Source organism: Mastomys coucha, unplaced genomic scaffold, assembly GCF_008632895.1.
Source record: "Mastomys coucha isolate ucsf_1 unplaced genomic scaffold, UCSF_Mcou_1 pScaffold21, whole genome shotgun sequence".
Lineage (NCBI taxonomy): Eukaryota > Metazoa > Chordata > Mammalia > Rodentia > Muridae > Mastomys > Mastomys coucha.
Window position 1 is genome coordinate 64490147 of NW_022196904.1, and position 11852 is coordinate 64501998.

At 45.6% G+C, this 11852-nt stretch overlaps 1 protein-coding gene across 2 annotated transcripts in view; it reads right to left on the bottom strand.

Moving 5' to 3' along the window:
- The window catches only part of Slco3a1 (solute carrier organic anion transporter family member 3A1), a 279766-nt gene that overhangs the window by 105380 nt on the left and 162534 nt on the right, over positions 1–11852 (bottom strand). The window lies entirely within an intron of this gene.

Consider the following 11852-nt stretch of genomic DNA (forward strand, 5'->3'; position numbering starts at 1 on the left):
AAGAAAAGGAACTATAAAGAGGTTTGAGCAAACAGAACCCCCTCCCCCCACCAATTACTCTGGATGGAGGGCTGCATGGGAGAGGGTAGCTGTGTACTCATGATATTACTTAGCCTTAGCCACATCTTCATTCATTACAGCAGAGACACTAGACTAGGAAATGTACTTCATCTCCATTCCTTCAAAAAATGTCAGCTACATTTATTTATTCATTTCTGTGTGTGTGCGCATGTGTGCATACTACAGTGTGCATGTAGAGAACAGAAAACAAATTGTGACTCAGTTCTCTCCTTTTCTTATGTCAATCCTGGGGATCAGATTCAGGCTACCAGGCTTGGTGACAAGTACCTTTACCGTCTGAGCTATCTCTTTCCCCTGAGTTCTTCAGCTGGTGTCAAGTATGGAGCATGTTAATAAACCCAAAGGAGAGTCTATCACAAGTCTCTATTGTAGGGGGTCATCTATAGGAGGCTCTGTTAGGTGAGTGCCTGTCACTAATTCTGCCTGAAGGTCAGCCTGCTGAAGACATTAACTTGTCCCCAGTCACAAGTTAGCACAGAGTAAACATCCTGAAATGTCATTCACACCTTCTACAAAATGTGGCCAACTTTAGCATCTACGTCACACAGTTATATAAGAAAGTCCACAGAGAAATGGAAAACTCAGAACAATGCTGGACTCTGTGGTATTCTAAACATTAATGATTCTACTAAAAGGATAGATTCATGTGAAGCCCCCACTGTGTACCAAGCTGTGGTTTTAATTGATTCTCCTCCATCACCATAATTCCTGTTTGGGATGTTTTTTACTGCCCCCATTTTCTAGACAGAGAAAGAGAGGCTCTTAGGGGATAGAACACCTTTCCAGGTCATCTAGCCAGGCCCATCTGACTTTGGGACAATTGACATTCCACCATTCTCTCTTCCATCTGCCAAACACTCCACCTTTTTATCCAAGACATAGGCTGAAATGACGTTTACTGTGAGATCTATCTACACATGAAGGCTCCAGACTTTATCATGTGATATTACCTTGCTCCAGACCTTTGTTGAGGTCACGCTCAATTGCCATTGGCATATCCCAAAATGAATCACACACCAGCATATTATCTGGGTCCAAAACAGTTAAATTCTCTTTCCCCTGGAGCTTGATACCACATGCAGAATCTGAGCTAGCCGTGCAGGGCTATTTTAAGCTACCCATGTTGGCCGTCCCTTTTGGGTGACCTCATGGCACAGACCAAGCTGGTACCTGGTCTAGAGTTTTCCCATCTGCAGCTCTCAGACTCAGAAATGCACAGATTCCAAAGGATTGGTCCATCACAAATCTACAGCTTCTGCCTCACTGGGAAGGAGTACAGCAAGGAGGAGGCATCGGTCCAGAAGGTATCCCCAGGAAGCCCTATTGTGGGAGAGGTTGGATAAAAGCCAGACTCTGTGGGGGCACACTGACTTTCAGAGAAGGCCTTGATGAGCATGTAAAAGAAGGTGGTAGTACCGGTGGCTATGCACCAAGCCTTGTGCTGGGTATGTAGCGGGAAACCAATAGAGTGTCCTGGCACATCAGAGACTACCTTAGGCTTTAGTGCTAGGTTTCATAACCCAATTAATCCCCTTGGCCATATCTGCTAGTCCACTATTAGAAATTCTCTCCTTGAGCCAGCTGGTCTCCCTTTGCCAGACCTTGCCTTTCCGAGCCCTCTTCCTTCTCCCTTGTTCCCTGAGTCATCCTAGCCAGGACTTGTGTGACCACATCACCCATCTTCTCAAAGCTCAGAGAGTCTTCAGGGCTTTGTAGATGACACATTTTCTCAAATGTCACCTCCTTCATAAAGATGCCCCTGCCCTTTCCACCGAGCAAAAATTTCCAAAGAATTTTACTCCTTTGAGAAGAATAGACGTTCATGGAAAGTTTGCTGCTCTGAATTAACTTAAGGCATCTGCCTTCAATTAAAATATGCAAATTCTCCTGGAAAAGGAAACATCCTTAGTCACTGAGTCCTGTGACAGCATGCTCCTGTGTACTTTCCTGTGACAGCAGAGGGGGCACCTTGCTGGATATGGGGGGATGGAGAAAGACAGAGGATGCTCTGAGATCTGTCCTCCTTGACAGGGACTCTCTGAGGACAGATCTGTGGTGGGCTCCCTCTCTAGTACAGAATATTTCTCTATCTTGATTTCCATAATAACATAGTAAAAGTCATTAAATAAACAGTGTGAGACCTAAGCCAAAGGTCCAAAGTGGTTGAAAGTAGAGGAGAATTGCTCCCAGTCTCCTGGGAGAGAATGGCATGGGAACCTACTCTTCTGGAACCTAATGGGCCTCAGAACCATGGGAAGGGCTGTTTGCAACCGTGTGATGGAGGTAAAAAGTGTCCTCTAGCTCATTTACAGGTAATTAACCAATTTTTTTTTTTTATAGAGGATAGAAGTTACCCAAACCTTCCAAGCTTGTAACTGAGGAAACTGGATCCAGCACTTGGGCCAGGAACATGACTCTGACTAGAGCTTGTGAGGCAGATCATGTTTGGGCTGTCACAGGCTGACTGGCAGGGGGACTGGGCTCCTTCCTGTTCCCCAAAGAGAAAATAATGAAAATTTACCTCAGTCCCAGGATAATGCCAACACTCATAAAAAGATATGGAGGACTGACCTGGAAACTGTGCTGGGTTTGGGCTATACACAGTAGTGGCCGAAAAGAGGGTGTCATCCTCCTGAGGCGTTCTAAGAGGCTAATACTTCGGGAGCATGGAAAATATGTGCGGCATGCATGCATGTATGCATGCATGAGTGGGTGCTTCTATGTGTGTGTGTGCACGCGCTTGTGTCACACATGTAGTCCTCTGGCCATAAAGAAGTAGCAACATCGCAATCCCTGGGGACACCAGAAAGTTCCATAATCCCCAGTCCCTTCCCAGTGACCTATGAAGAGTCTAACATTTACCTAGCAACTATTCACTGTTAAGGCTCCCATACCCCCTTTAAAACAATAAACCAAAGTCAGTGTACCACAGGTTATGTCCATCCCCATGTTACGGGTAAGGGTTATACAGACACTAGCCAGGGAAGTGGGTATGAACTGGAAAGAAGATTCCAGAACCATCTCATTTAACGGCAAGGGCTTGCAGGAAGCAAGGGCTGGTTTTACTTTTCCATGCTCAACACAAGGCCTGAAGCTATCAGTTCCTACAGACATTGAATGAGCCATTGTCATGGTCCATGTTACCTCTGGGATTTACCAAGGATTCACCCCCCTCTTACCCAGAATTTCCCAGGATTCACTGCTACCCTTCCCTCCTTCTCTGGACAAAATGTTCTTCTCATGGCCAGTATGAACCAGAGCATGCATTCATATTGATGCCTAGGAGCCCTACCTGCCTCTCGACTCTCCATCCCAGTTTGCTGTAAGTCAGATACTCGACCCTTTTCCAGGAAGACTGACACTGGAAGAGGCAAGCTTCTGGCCTCACTGAACAACTCACCAGAAAACGTCAGGAAAGCCGGGAACTTGCTGCTTTCTTCAGTTTGTGGCAGAATGAACAAGAGAAGGCCTGGACGGATTCCTAGCACTCCAACAGAAAGAGGGCACGTTTCACTAGATGGGGCTCAAGGGAATCATAACTTACAGCGTATGCCTGGATTTTAGCCAGCTTGTGTGCCCTACTCAGAAATACCATGGTTTGCATGGGCTAGTCTTTTATCTCCAATGGCTGCTGGGATGGAAAGTGGTCTCAGGGAACTCATTGATCTCGACCTTGCTCCTTCTTCTGAGGGTGGCTGTACACCCCACCTAGGCCAGGACATCTGGACCTTTCTACCCAGCCAAGAGCAAGCTGCCACTTTATCCACATTCAAGGGGCAATTGCTTTCTTTTAGCTGTTGAGGAAGAGAAGAGAAGCCAAGGCCTGATCCCAATTCTGCCATCTACTACTTCCCCTTACCTGGGTCTCAGTTTTTACTAAACAATTACAATCCTTGCTTTTTATTGTGTGTATGTTTGCTTGCATGCATGTGTTTGTGGTTGCTCGAGGAAGCCACAAGAGGGCATTGTGTTTCTTGGAACTGGAGATTTAGACAGACAGGAGCCACTGTGTTGGTGCTGGCATCAAACTCACATCCTCTGGAAGAGCAAGCAGCAAGTGTTCTTAACCACTGAGCCATCTCTCCTCTTCTAGCATGGAGACCCTATCTCCCTCCTCCCTCATGCAGGTGTTGGAGATAAATAACAGCGTTAAGCACACGCAGAGCCCTCTGATGGTGTCAGGACTCTGGCAAGAGTCAGAAGCAGAGACTGCTGGGGTAATTAGAGGTGTGAAACATGGAAAGTCTAGCTTCAATTTTCTCAGTGGTCTTTTCACTTAAGACACCACAGGTGGGTTCAAAGCCCCCAAGGTAAAGTTTGCCTTCTCAGGATCTCCTGTTCCAGGTCAAAGCTGGACATATAATGACTGATGGGAAGCCCCAGATCTCAAAGTAATGGACTGCCTCACTGTCTAGGGCCTGGTTTCTAGGAACTAAGGGTCTATTTGTTCATTTTGTAAGATCAGAGGATATTGAGAATGTTCCCTTCCATTACAGTTAGTGGACTATAAAAACAGAACTCTATGGATCAGAGGAATGGGAACTGAATCTTATCTGTGGCCCTGAGAGACCATGACATTCTCAACTTCTTGGAAGGACTTTAATTGGTAATTACCCAAACCTTCTTCCAGGAACTTTAAACCTTCTAGGATTACTAACTTGCAAGAGGCTTTCTGATAAAGAAAAGAAAAAGTGTATCACTGGCCCTCTTTAAGTATCAAACCAGTGGCTTGCTAACCACTTAGATAGCACAAAGGCCCACAGGAAACATGACTGACTCTGGAGACTTTAGAAATAAAGCCTTAGAATTTAGGCTGGCATGATGGTCTCTGGCCACTGGCAGCTCTTTTGAGAGGGTGTAATCCTTCATTCTGCAATAAACTCCGTTGCTCCAGAACATGTTGTGTGTGTGTTTCATTTGTTTGAACAGAGGACAAAAGGCTAGGGCCTCCAAGGGGAGACTAGAGTGACCTCCAGGTCACACAAAGACTTTCACACAGGCATTTACCTAGCCAGGAGTTCAAGTCTGCATGATGAGAAAGGGCATCTCATCCTCTCTAATTCCTGAGGCAGAGCTCGGCAAGCCTAACCCTTCATCCACTTCTTTATCTGTGTCTGCCTGATCTCAGGGTGATATTTGTAGTCCTATACTTCTCTTAGGGCTAAATTGCAATCACGAATCACCTGAGCTCCATATGCTCCCAGACCTAGTATTAGAAATCTCCCACATGCCATTACCAGTGCAAAGGTAGAAAAGATGAGAAAGCTTTACCAATTTGCAGCACTCAACAAGTGTAAGGCATGACCTGAGATTCTCCAGTGATACCAATATGTCAGACACCAGTCTAGTCTACATAAGCCTAGATCCAAACGTATTTCCAATACAAACCCATGAGAAACATTTCTTGGCATCAGCCCTAGGCTAGGTTAGAGCTACAGCTTAAATTGTGCTGGGCTAATACAGTCACCAGAGCTGTTTACTGTATGTGTGGGGGCTTCTGCATCTAAGCACCCCCCCTTCATCAGTCACACGTCTAGTTTCTAGATGCAGGGAACTGGGCCACTCGGCTTACAGTGGAATGAGGAGCCCTGGACTCCCAGTGTGCCATCTGGTCAGGGACGCAGAACTCATAGTGGGCATGGTGCCAGCCTCGGCTCACAAGCTGGGTAATGAGTGAAGTGACAAGCTTCCCCAAGACCAGGCACATGTCCTGTGAAGTCTTGGGAGAGGTGCTGGAGGAGGGGTGGAAGGAGGGAGCCTCCTAGGACATGCACACAGAGTTAGAGAAAAAGTTCTACGACAAGGCTCAAAGGGTTTAGAGAATTGTTGATCCCAGCCCCAGCCCTGGGACAGAGGGAAAGCTAAGCCAGTCTGCTGTAGGGCTCCCATCTGCTTCCTGGGAAGAGAGTGACAGCACAGTCAGGAGCTGGTCCAGAGATGTTCTCTTATGATGAGTTTGTTCCACCATTGTTGGTGTAGGAAGAGACCAATCCCCTTAGCCCCAAGCCTTACCACGATTTCCTAACCTGCTGCCAAAGAGAGAGAGAAAACTGACAGATAGGACTGAAGGGTGTCATTGTCCCCAAGGAAACTGTGCACAGGCATTAGCTTCAGAAACTCTGAGTTTGACCTTCTGTGTGAATGGTGTCCTTGAAGATGACTAGAGATCTCATATGAGATCATGTTGGTTTGAATAAACACCCTAACAAGAGAAAGGAAACCAGAGACACAGAGAGGGAAACCTGGAGGTGGAGGCTTGTTATGAAGTGATACATGTTTATGAAGCCAAAACCCACCAAGGCCATCAGAAATCACCAGAAGTCAGAGTAGCTTGGAATACATTCTATCCAGCCTATGGAAGGAAGTAACTCTTACCAATGCCCTGTTCAATGAATTCAGGTCTCCAAAATAATTAAATTTGAGTCTCCTTAAGGCATGCAGTCCATTGTACAGACACAAGAGACGATCCAACTGATGGCCACAGCAATGAGCACCTCCTGATGGAGACGTTGCTTGCAGAGCCTTAGAATAATGCTTCCACATCACCTGCTGCTCTTATCCATGGGCTGTCAGATGAGATCAACCAAGGGGATACTGTCATTCTGAGAGGAATCTGGCCTCTGAGGTTATCTGAATCTACCATTCTTTAGAAAGGGAACAGACTGAGGCCAAGGTTAAGTGGGAAAAGTTGATTTCAGCCTTCTGGGTCATTTTTCACTTCATAAAATACAAGGAGATCAATTTGAGAAATCAATTTTTTATTTGTTCATCTTTTTTTTTTTCCAGACAGGGTTTCTCTGTATAGCCCTGGCTATCCTGGAACTCACTCTGTAGACCAGGCTGGCCTTGAACTCAGAAATCCAACTGCTGGGATTAAAGGTGTGGACCACCACTGCCTAGCTTATTTGTTCATTTTTTATTGGTGTGTGTGTTTGGTGTGTGTGTACGTGCGTGTACAACTTTGTGGTGTCAGTTTTCTCCTCTGCCTTTATGTGCGTTCTGGGAACTGAACTCAGTTCATCAAGCTTGCACAGCAAGCCCCTTTATTCACCCAGCCATCTCATTGGCCCAAATCTACTTATTATTTCACTCACTTTCTGGGTTAGTGCTTCCAGGTTCCTTAGTTCTAAACAGCAGAGAAATCATGTAATTTACAGCTTCACTGTGACCTGTTTTCTAAAGTAGGAAATATCACCCCATCTCCCAGGGATACAAAGATGTGACACGAATAGGTCATGGCCTTGTGTACACAGGAACCCAGCACAAAACTCAGGAGAGGCTGTCCTTAAGGACAAGGCTGAAGCCCAAGTCTAGCTCCATAAGACTCCATCCCAGCTTGTGATAAGGGCATATCCCTTCTCTGTCCCCTTGCCTATGAAGGCGGGACTAATGCTACCTATCAAAGTTATAATAAAATGAGTATGTAACAAACAACGTAGTCCTTGAAGCCTGACAGACAGGAGCTGGGCTTTGTTTAACAATAGGCACGGTTATCAATCACTGTCAGAAAAGAGTCAAATATAAGTTCCATTCTTCTGTTATCATGGGGATAGGGGAGCAGAGACCCCTTTTAGCTTTTGCTGAAGACTGGTCTGGTCCAGGAGTAGCTATGAGAACTCATACAAAGGAGTAGCAAACCCTCTCCCTTGAATATCACTCTCACTTCCTTTCCTGATGGCTGAAGAACAAACAGCCACAGGTGCTCAAGAGAAGGCTTCAACTGGACTATCTCTCTACCTCAAATGGGGGCCTGGAGTTCAGTCTCTCTGGAGGCGGGGGGAACTGCTTCAACTCAGGATTTGTTACAGTACTTCTCAGAGACAGGTTTATCAGCCCAGAAAACCTTTTCCATGTGCTTACTGGACTTTCTGCACACTTTATTTTCTCTGAGGACTACATGGGTGTTTGGTGCCTGCCAACTTTTAAATTCTAAACCTTATTTTCATGAGCAATAGCAAAACTCACCTCTTTACAGAGCTTGCCTTTCCTGGAATCCCTGTGCTCTGTGAAAGGATGCATTATGGGACTCTGGCGCACAAGGGGTGAGGGACCTACCATTTCCTATGTTGTTGGACCCAGCCAGAACCTTCTTGTCTGCAGTCTGGGTAGATAGTGATCCTAGCAGCCCGAGCTTTCAGTGACATGGATCTGGGTGTGCTGAGATGAGAAAGGCAATGTTAGGCAAAGGTTGCCTTCTGGAAAGGGACATATGGAGGCCCAAGATGACTGAGGATGTATATTCTAGCTGGAAGGAGAAGAGAGTATGATATTTTGTCTACCCATTATAAAACAAACAACTAGGTGCCGGCGGTGGTAGCACATGCCTTTAATCCCAGCACTTGGGAGGCAGAGGCAGGTGGATTTCTGAGTTCGAGGCCAGCCTGGTCTACAGAGTGAGTTCCAGGACAGCCATGGCTACACAGAGAAATCTTGTCTCGAAAAACCAAAAACCAGAAACCAAACCAAACCAAACCAAAACAAAACAAAAAAAACAACTAGGTGATAAAATAAATGGCCACCCACAAGCCAAATATTTCCAGCCACAAGAACAAGACAGGAGATCAGAATAGATGAGTACAAGAAAGGATACAACATGATAATCCACCGAGAAGGAAGGTTCTTCCTTTGTAGAAAAATAATTGGTAATTTTCCTTTAAAGAGGTGTTTCAAAGAAAAGAGACCTCAGATCTTTTTGGTTTGAGGAAATGTTCTGTGGGGGCAATACAGTTGTTTTCAAATGAAACTTAAATGAAGAGTTTATGTAAAGAAGTGAGCAAGGAAGAGACACATTACCTGTAACTCAGTCTTTCAGCCAGCTATACAGGATGAGCTTAAAAATAGCTCCACTTTAACAAAAAGTGAATATGGAGCCTCTCCTAGATCCAGAGACAAAGGAATTACTCCCAAAAGAAAATTGATGGCTCTGTCAAAGAAAAAAAGCCCTAAGGTCCAAAGTTGGGATAAGTGAAGCAACAGCATATCATAGTTCAAATTAAATACCCATAAATTCATTTTCATAAATCAATAATTGACTAAGTACACAGAAGCAGTGCAGATAGGTTTCCGATGTGGTAGAGTTCTGAGTAATTAATGTATTCTGGCCATGGTCAAGGAGCATGAACATGACTCTCACTCTTTAAGCATAGACTACGAGTAATGACTGCCTTCCAGATAGCACAGAGGGATCAGAGGGAAAAAAAATAACACACAGGAGAGAAATACACTTCATCCAGATGGCCGAGGTCACCATGGTGACCTCCAGCAGGACAAATCAGTGGGTTCTCTATGCATGGATACCAGTGAGGAGAATTGTGCACTACTTCTGTCTTCTCTCATATCACACAACTCCATTCTGGTCACTGGTGATAATGATCAGAAGAGTCTCAACTAAGGGACTGTCTATAAATGATCTGAACAGTATATTCCTGGAAGCCATCAAGGTCATCAAAAACAAGAGGTCTCAGCCCAGAGGACCCTAGGGAGACATGGTGCCTGCATGTAACTCCAGTTATGTCCAAAGCAGCTCTATTTATGAACAGCAGAGTGGGAACCACAAATGTAGTGTGGATTTTACTAGTAGCCACTTTCCAAAAGTAAAATGGAAGAAGCAAAATTGATTTTCATAATATGTTTTACTTAACACCTATTAAATATTATTTGAGAGGCTGGAGAGATGCCTCAGTCGGTAAAGTGCTTCCTGCCCAAGCACAAGGATCCATGTATGGTGCACGGAAGCCATGTAAAAAGAAAGCCAAGTAAAGTAGCCCTCACTGTACCCTAGCACCAGGGAGGGAGGAACAGGCAGATCTCTGGAGCTTGCTGGCTAACCAGCCTAGCCTAATCTGATAGGCCCAGTCCTGGAGGGCTACCTTGTTTAAAAGATGAGGTAGATAGCTCCAGGGAAATGCTACTTTGACCTCAGGCCTTTACATGCATGTACACACATGGCCACATGTGTGTGCACACAGCTTCCCCAAAGAGAAACCCACGATATTATTCAGACATTTGAAAAACAAACCTAATAGGAAATGTTTTTAGCATAAATGTAAAATGTATTGATATAGTGATAAGCTTACTAATGGTCTTGTCTCTACTTTCTCTGTAAAGTTTGCAAAGCTTCACAGTATATTTTATGTTCCCACTGTGGGAGATGCTGAAATAAAGAACATTGGGAGGATTGGTCTCCCCATGATTGGAGATATTCAAGTAAAAGCTGCATGACTAACCCGCAGGAAGCTGTCGGGCCTCAGCAGCATGGGGTTTAGACTGGAGGAGCCCATGAGGCTCCACCCTGTTCTCACTCAGCTCTCAAGAAAGCGTCCTCTGCTCGGGCATCTGCTGCGGTCGCACGATGCCAAGCAGAATGCTGAAAGCTACAGCACACACCATCACACCTGATTCCAGCCCTGCCATCCAGCCAATGCTGTGCCGTTCATTAGGATAAAGAAACCCAGGCACAGAGTGAAGAAAGCTCTCTGCAACCCAAGCAAGGCGGAGGCAAGAAACATAGGTCCCTGTTAGCCCATAGGGGCCCCGACCATGGAAGTTTCTCCTGAGTCTAGACGGATCACTGGAGTTCTGTGTGCACTCAGCAGCCAGGGGTGAGGAAGGCCTGAGGCCATGGTGCTGGCCCTTAGCAGAGGCAGTGAATGGCTTATGAGCAGGAGACGCTGCTTTTGCTGTGAATTTGAGGTCCATGGGACACACAGGGCTGGGAGAACAGAGCTAGCTTGGCTCCTAACAGCTGTGTCATTTGGTCCTGAAAGTCACACCCTAGTGAGGTCATTACCAACTGCTCCACAGAATACTAGTCCAAAATAGCACTGACATCTGGATGTCTTTTTTTTTTTTTTAAAGCAATATGGCCGTGGAATTATAAGAAACATCTGACCCTCATGATGCACGGCTTTTGGCTCTGCCCAGCTTGAGCCAGTAGAGGCAGCAGGAAACTATCAATAGAAACTGTATGTGCTTCCCAGAACAGTTGACCTGTGGGTCCCCCAGCTGTTTCCCAGTGCTGCTAACCTCTCACAGTGGTCCACACCCAGCACTTATGGGAACACCAAGTGGTTGCTCAAATGGAGTTAGAAAATACTCATTGTCCAGAGTCCTTCCTTACTTCTCAATCCAAGCTCTAGCTTCTGGTATTGGCACACTCTTCCTATCTCACCAGGCTTGGCTCCCAGATACCCGAGTCTCTTGAAAAATGCCCCATCTCCACAACCAAACCATAGCTGAACCCACTGAGCAAATCCAGAGCATCTGTATATAGTTCCCAGTGTGGTGACTTTTCCTGCTGACTGAACAAATTCAAATGCCACCCTAAGTTCCATTCCACTGGTGTCTAGGCTGCAATACAGACAACATAGCTCAAAGCCATGTTCACAGGTAACATGACCATTAGCCTCTGTACCTTCATTAAATCTATTCCCTCCCCCCAAAGCCCCTCTGTTCAACCTGCAAATTACACTTCAGTTTCAAGATCATGTTCAATTGCTTCCTTCCCATGGAAGCTTTATTCTGTGTGTGTATGTGGGGGGGGGGGTCCCTGAGCACATTGCATTTCTTATCTGATAACGTATCATAGCCAAGCAGAAGAATAAGATAATTCTAGGCAGGAAGACACAACATGGGGATATGACCCATGGGTTAGGGGACAATTCTGGAGGAGTGATCCTAGATCTGCTCTGAGGAGATGGACGTACAGTGGAAGATGAATGTCTAAGGTGGAAGTAGGGTTTTGGGAGAGGGGCTGGGAGCCCATGCCTTAA